We start from the raw sequence: 6,559 nt of genomic DNA on the forward strand, positions 1-6,559 counted from the left end.
TAGCCCTCTTCCACTTTACCCACCATGGTACTAGAACCACTCCATGGTTCTAGAACCCAAGAATGATCATAGGGTGGTAAGTTCCATACAGCCCCAAATGATTAGGCTGGAACTAATGGTCAGTAAGGTAACAAAGAATGGTGGGTCTCCTTATCAGTGTATTGATTTGTATATGTTTTGGTCCTTTCTCTTGTTTCAAGTAGCTAGCTAGGACATTACCATTCATTTATGTATTTATTTTTTCACTTCAGAGATTTTTATTAGAAAGAACAGAAGAACATACTCAGAGACAATACTTAGTGTTAAATACTGAGGAAAATGAATGTCTTTGAGGGTGAAGAGAGAGAAAAGGAATTTCTCTCAGATTGGACAGAAGCATAGTTAGTAACATGGCAGTAGAGATTTGCACACAGTTCAGTGGTGGAAATGGAAGACCTCAGGGAAAATGGTATGATGAACCTTGGGAAGCCAGCCTCTGGCACTGACCTAGCCATGTCCATAAAGTGACAGAGTCTTGTGATCACAGTGAAAGCATCAAACAGGCTGCAATATATCAGAAGAAAAGAAACGTATTTTTTTCCTAAATAGATTCATTTAAGAAATTAGATTCATTATTACATTCTCATCTGGGACCTACTGTGCCCTTGGTCCCTCAACCTCAGAAAATAGTATGAGAAACAATAGGATGAATTTGATACTAGATCAGCAATACACTATTTCTAGAACTAGCTGGTACAAAGTGGGCATAATTGGTTTCAGTTCTGTAGAACTGTAGAAGGCTAACAAGAGAGAAAATTTGGCTACATAATGAATATATCTCACATTCTATGTTTTAGAAACTCAAATGTATATACAGGGCTTTATAGGATTATAAAAAAAAATAATATAGACCGAGCATAACACAATGGGAGTGATGGGGGCTGTGGGTAACTGGGGAGGACAAACTCCATCTAAAGGCCACCACTATTCCCCCATGTTGCTTCTCCATGGGGGGGTAGGGGGATAGGAGAAGAATAAATGAAACAAGATGGGATTGGGAGGGAGACAAACCATAAATGACTCTTAATATCACAAAACAAACTGGGGGTTGCTGGGGGGAGGTGGGATTGGGAGAGGGGGAGCGGGCTATGGACATTGGGGAGGGGAGGCGAACCATAAGAGACTATGGACTCTGAAAAACAACCTGAGGGTTTTGAAGGGTCAGGGGTGGGAGGTTGGGGGAACAGGTGGTGGGTGATGGGGAGGGCACGTTTTGCATGGAGCACTGGGTGTTGTGCAAAAAGAATGAATACTGTTACGCTGAAAAAAAAAATAAATAAATAAAAAGGGAAAAAAAAAAAATAAAGGCCACCACTATTAAGTCCCATCCAATTGTTGTCTTGAGAAATTGCAAGCTCAATGTTGCCAAATTAATCTTAGAATGCAAGAAACCCCAAAACACTGAATCTTTTCATTTCTTTTTTTCTTTTTTTTAAATTTATTTATTCATTTGTGAGCAGCACAGAGAGAGAAGGGCAGAGGAAGAAGGAGAAGCAGTCTCCCCACTGAGCAGGAAGCCCAATGTGGGGCTCAATCCCAGGACCCTGGGATTTCCCAGGACCCTGGGATCATGACCTAGCTGCTCTGGGATCATGACTTAGCTGAAGGCAGATGCTTAAACGACTGAGACACACAGGTCTCAGTCTCTTTTAATTTCTGGACAGGTGCATATTGTCAAAGAGACACCAAAACTTTTATCTTTTCTATGCCAAAAATCCCATGCTGATGTTCTATTATCTGTAATCCTAGGAAGAACATTACAAACTCCATGAGAGTGTTTGCGGATGGAGCAAGGTTCTATGCCATTATAATTGTGGCAAGATCGCTTTTCTTCCTTTTCCCGCAGGGATGCCTTATAAAGGAGGTAAAATGAGATTTTTTTTTTTTTGGTTCTTTCTCCAAATAAAAAAGATACAGAATTTTTTTTTTGCAGTATAAACAAGTACAGAAAATTGCAACAGAAGTTTTCACAATGCAAACATGTGATTGATTACTTTTAAGTCATCCCCTTTGAAGGTCATTGTCTCTTTTCTCTATCCTCTGACTCGGAAGACTCTTACCCTCCCCCAGCACTTCCCAGACCCATCTAGCAGTGGATGAGAACTTGACTGAAAACAGCACACAAAACCACCCAAGGAGGGCTTTCTGGGAAGAGCAAAGAGTTACAAAGGGGCAAGGAGCTTTTGTGAGAGAGATGGAGAGAGAACAGGGGAGGACAAGGTGGAAGCTCAACAGAACTCCAGCACTACAGAGTGCGCAGCGGACTTCGATGCTTGACTAGGTCAACAACTTCAGAGATAAGGCCTGGGATTAAATGGGCAATAGATTAACTAAATGGGCAATAGAAGCTATTTACAAATTCCATCTCCCCAAAGACCCCGTGGAGAATGGAGCTTAGTAAATGAGCCCGAAATGAAGAACTTATCTGGAAACTTCGCGGTGAGGCAGCAGAGTAAAAGAAGAGAATTGTACAAGAAAAGGAGCAGTCTGAACATCACTAGTCCACAGTGGTGGGTCGAAGATCCTGGTCCCACCCATAATACTACTGGGGAAGGACAGAGGAGGAAGAAAGAGAAGGGGGAAGGGAAAAATGAAGAAATGAAGAGAGGAAGGAATTTTTTTTTTTTTTTAGTGTTCAATAATTTATTAGTTCTGTATAATAACCAGGGAAGGAAAGTCTTTTAAAAATGTTTTCAGCACTTGACACCACCCCCATCTGGAATGTGTTATGAATTTAATTCTCAAAACAACAGCATGAGGTATAAACCATTGCCATACTTGAGGACAAACATAACGTGGCCACGATCAGCATTGCATCTAGAGCTAGCTAACTCCAGATCCCATACATTTGACCCTTTATTTTCCTGCTACAAAATACACTGCATAGCTTCAGTTAGCTGTCGGAGATACAGTATTTTTAAGAGTGAAGTTAGAAACAAAGCCAAAATCTTCAGGGAAAAAGAAGGGGAGGAGTGTTTACTCCTAAACTTCTATTTTGTGTTTATAGTTTTACACTTTTTCAGTGTTACTTTTTGAAGCTGAGAATTGTCAAATGCTAGATATTTTGATGTTTTCCTTAATTTATTTTGGTGAGAGAAGAAAGTTGTTTAAAGAAATCAAATGAGTTACTTTAACACATCTTCCAAAGGGTTCTGAAAATCCACTTTCTTGCTTTCTTTCTAAATAGGTTTATCTTTTTTCTGTCATCATTTAGAACAATTTTGAATTGTAAAAGCAATACTTCTCAGCATGGAAGATGTTGTTATTTTTTTAAGTCCCCAAAGTAATGGCTGAACATTTCTTCATAGCTAGGACAATATGGAGAGAGAAGCACACCTCTTGGTTATCTGGTCAACTGAACATGAGGAAAACTGGGTGAGGAGCCTGAAGCTTCCCAAGAGATCAAGAGACTTTCTGGATGTGCAGGCAAAGAAATGCTCCTTAAAGTTGTGTGAGATTTGTGGTAGGGAACCATCAGGATCTTGGAACATCAATAGAGAAGTGGCCCTGGTTAGAGCTTCCACTTCTCATTCTGAATGGACCAAGCCTGTCTAAAAGAGAGAGAGAGAGAGAGAGAGAGAGAGAAATGGAAAGATTTTTTTCTTCACCTAGTTTTCTTTACTTGTTTCAAAACACCCTTGGAGGGATTGAAGAACCATTTGAGTTGGCAATCTTTCAAAGTGGCTTGCCAAATCTTTATTTATTCATTCTTATTTCTCATTCTACTTGCCAGGAATTCATTTGAACATTTAGAAAATATCTCTGTATGTATAAGACAAAACTACTGATGCATGCAAAGTACAAGATGATTAATAAATAAAAACTTTTAAATGTTTTAGAAGTTTCATTTAAAATTAAATTACAGGGGTGATCTTGCCAGTTTGAAATGAGCTTTTCCCATTTCAGCTTTGGCAGATAATAAGGACACTGGCTCCTAGCACTGGTTCTTGTTCCAGGAGCAGTCTTGAAGAACTTGGGACAGTCTCTTTAGAATCCTTGGTTGGAGTGGGCTGCGAAAAGCAAATAAGTGTCCAGGGAGCCTCCCAAGCTTACACAGTATATGCAGAGCCTGGGGGGAGCCCTGTTTTCAATTTCCCCTCCCCAACTGTATTAGTCAGGTTCCCCCAGAGAAACAGAGTCAACAGGATGCATGTTTATATATAGAAAGAAGGATAGATTTTAAGGAATTTGCTCATGAAATTATGGAGTCTAGCATGTCCCAAAATCTGCAGTGTGAACCAAGCAGTCTGGACTCCCAGGGAAGGGCTGATGTTACAGTTCAAGTCCAAAGGCTCTCAGGCTAGAGACCAGATAAGATCCAAAATTGTGGTTCAAGTCCAAAGGCCATCTGCTGGTAGAATTTCTTCTTGCTCAGGAGCAGTCAATCTTTTGTTCTACTCAGGCCTTGACCTGATTGGATAAAGCCCACATACAGTCTGGAAAGGCCACTGACTTAAATGTCAATCTCATCTAAAAGTCCTCACAGAAATACCCAAAATAGTACTTGACCATGTATCTAGGCATAATGGTCTGGCCAACTTGACACATAAAATAAGCCATCACACCAGCCCATATGCTATAAAGCAGACAAGGTAATGTCAAAATGCAAATTAATCACATCGTTTCCCTTTTTAAAAAACCTTCAAAGTTTCTACTCTATCCTTAGGAAAAGCCCCAGTTTATCCTGGTTCTCGAGGTCTTTGTGGTCTCGTGCTTATTTCCAGATCTCGCTTCTTCCACCCACACTTGAATCTTAGGATCCCACCAGGCTGAATTACTTTCAATTTCACAGAAATACTAGTTGCCTCCAGAAACATAGTGTTTCTTCTTCCTGAAACATTTCCCCGCATCCCCCAAATCTCTTCCTCATTAATTTCTATTCATCTTTTCCATGTAAAAATTTAGATATCACTTCATCTGAGAGAGCTTTCCTGACTCCAGAGATTGATGATTAATTCTCAGCAGCCTGCCTGGCACATGGCATATGCTTAGTAGCTATTTGCTAAATAGCTGAATAAAATCCACACGTTTTGCAAAACCAAGAGTAATCCTGAATTTGGTTAGGTGTAGTGTTAGGTGACAGCATAAACTATTTCATAATGGACATTTTTCTCATGGAACCAACCTTCTTGGCACTCTCTGGGTTTTGCTTGTAATTTAGTGACTGCGCCTTCTTGAAGTCATTTGCTTGTTTCTCATTAGACCCCAACTTCTTCCTGTTGAGCTGCCTCATATCTATATCTTCATTCTATACTTCCTTCTTAAACCTCAGGCACTTGCTTGGCATTATATTTTGGATGTCTACAGGACCTCTCAAACCCAAAATAGTCAAAACTGCTTTTTCTCCCCAAATTGCTGGCAACTTCAGCTACTCTAGCCTAGATACCTGTAGTGGGTTTTTTGTTCCTCTTCTTCTCTCACCTTACATACAATTCATCAGAAGATCATGGTGGCTACAACTTCAAAATATATTCAGAAGCTGGTCACTTCTCACTCTCTCTACCTGTTACCACCCTTCTCTGAGCTACCACAGTCTTTAGCCTGGCCTGTTTCAACAGCCTCCCAGCCCCTCCCAGCTACAGCCCTTCCCAATCTACAGACTGTTTTCAACACAACACCCAGAGTGATCCTTTTGAAAGGATCATGGAATTCCTCAGCTCAAAATGCTGCATGCCTCCTCAATTCCATCAGAGTTAAAGCCAACTTTTAAAAAAATGTCCTGAAAATTCATACATAGCCTGGTTCTCTGCACTTGCCCAATAGAGGCTGAATCTTACCCTTCCCCTGACTCTGAGCTCCATCACATTGACCTCCTTGCTCTGTCATGCAGCGCTTTTACTCTGTTCACTCTGTTTAGAACAATCCTCCCCCGATCCAGAATACACTTAATGAATTCCCTCAACCCCTTCCAGTCTTTCAGTGAGTTCTATCCTTACCAATTTATTTATTTTAGTAGTGACTTGTCCTCTACTCGCTAACTATACCCACTCAGGATAGGTAATCCTAAGCCTATCCCTTGCTCTACTTTTTCTCCATCCATGATATTATATAGTTGAATTACCTATTATACTCTTTTCCATCTGTCTCTCTGGCTAGAACGTATATCTTTAAGGGTATGGGTACTGTCTTTTATTTTTCACTGATACATTCTAATGTAGGAAAGTATCCATAGTACCTATTTTATATTTATTAAAGGAAAAAATGAATTACTTTAACAACCAAGTACTCTTCCAGACATGAAGCCCAGTATCAGGGTGTTTATTGAAAGAATATTGCCTTGATCATAACCAAAGATTCTAATTTAGTTAAGTTTGGGAATAGAACCTAGTGACCCCAGATTTTCCATAAGAAACCTAGGTATTGTCATGACCACTAAAATTTTTTAATACTGCTGAAAAATTCTCAGGGTCATGGTTTGGCTTGACAATGTCAGTGCCCCTGAAAATGTTCTGAATTCCCACATTAGGGTTCTGGCTAAAACTTTTGTTTTATCTATAAATCATCAGCATGTCTAAAAAAT

The sequence above is a fragment of the Meles meles genome, chromosome 3, assembly GCF_922984935.1.
Source record: "Meles meles chromosome 3, mMelMel3.1 paternal haplotype, whole genome shotgun sequence".
Taxonomy (NCBI): domain Eukaryota; kingdom Metazoa; phylum Chordata; class Mammalia; order Carnivora; family Mustelidae; genus Meles; species Meles meles.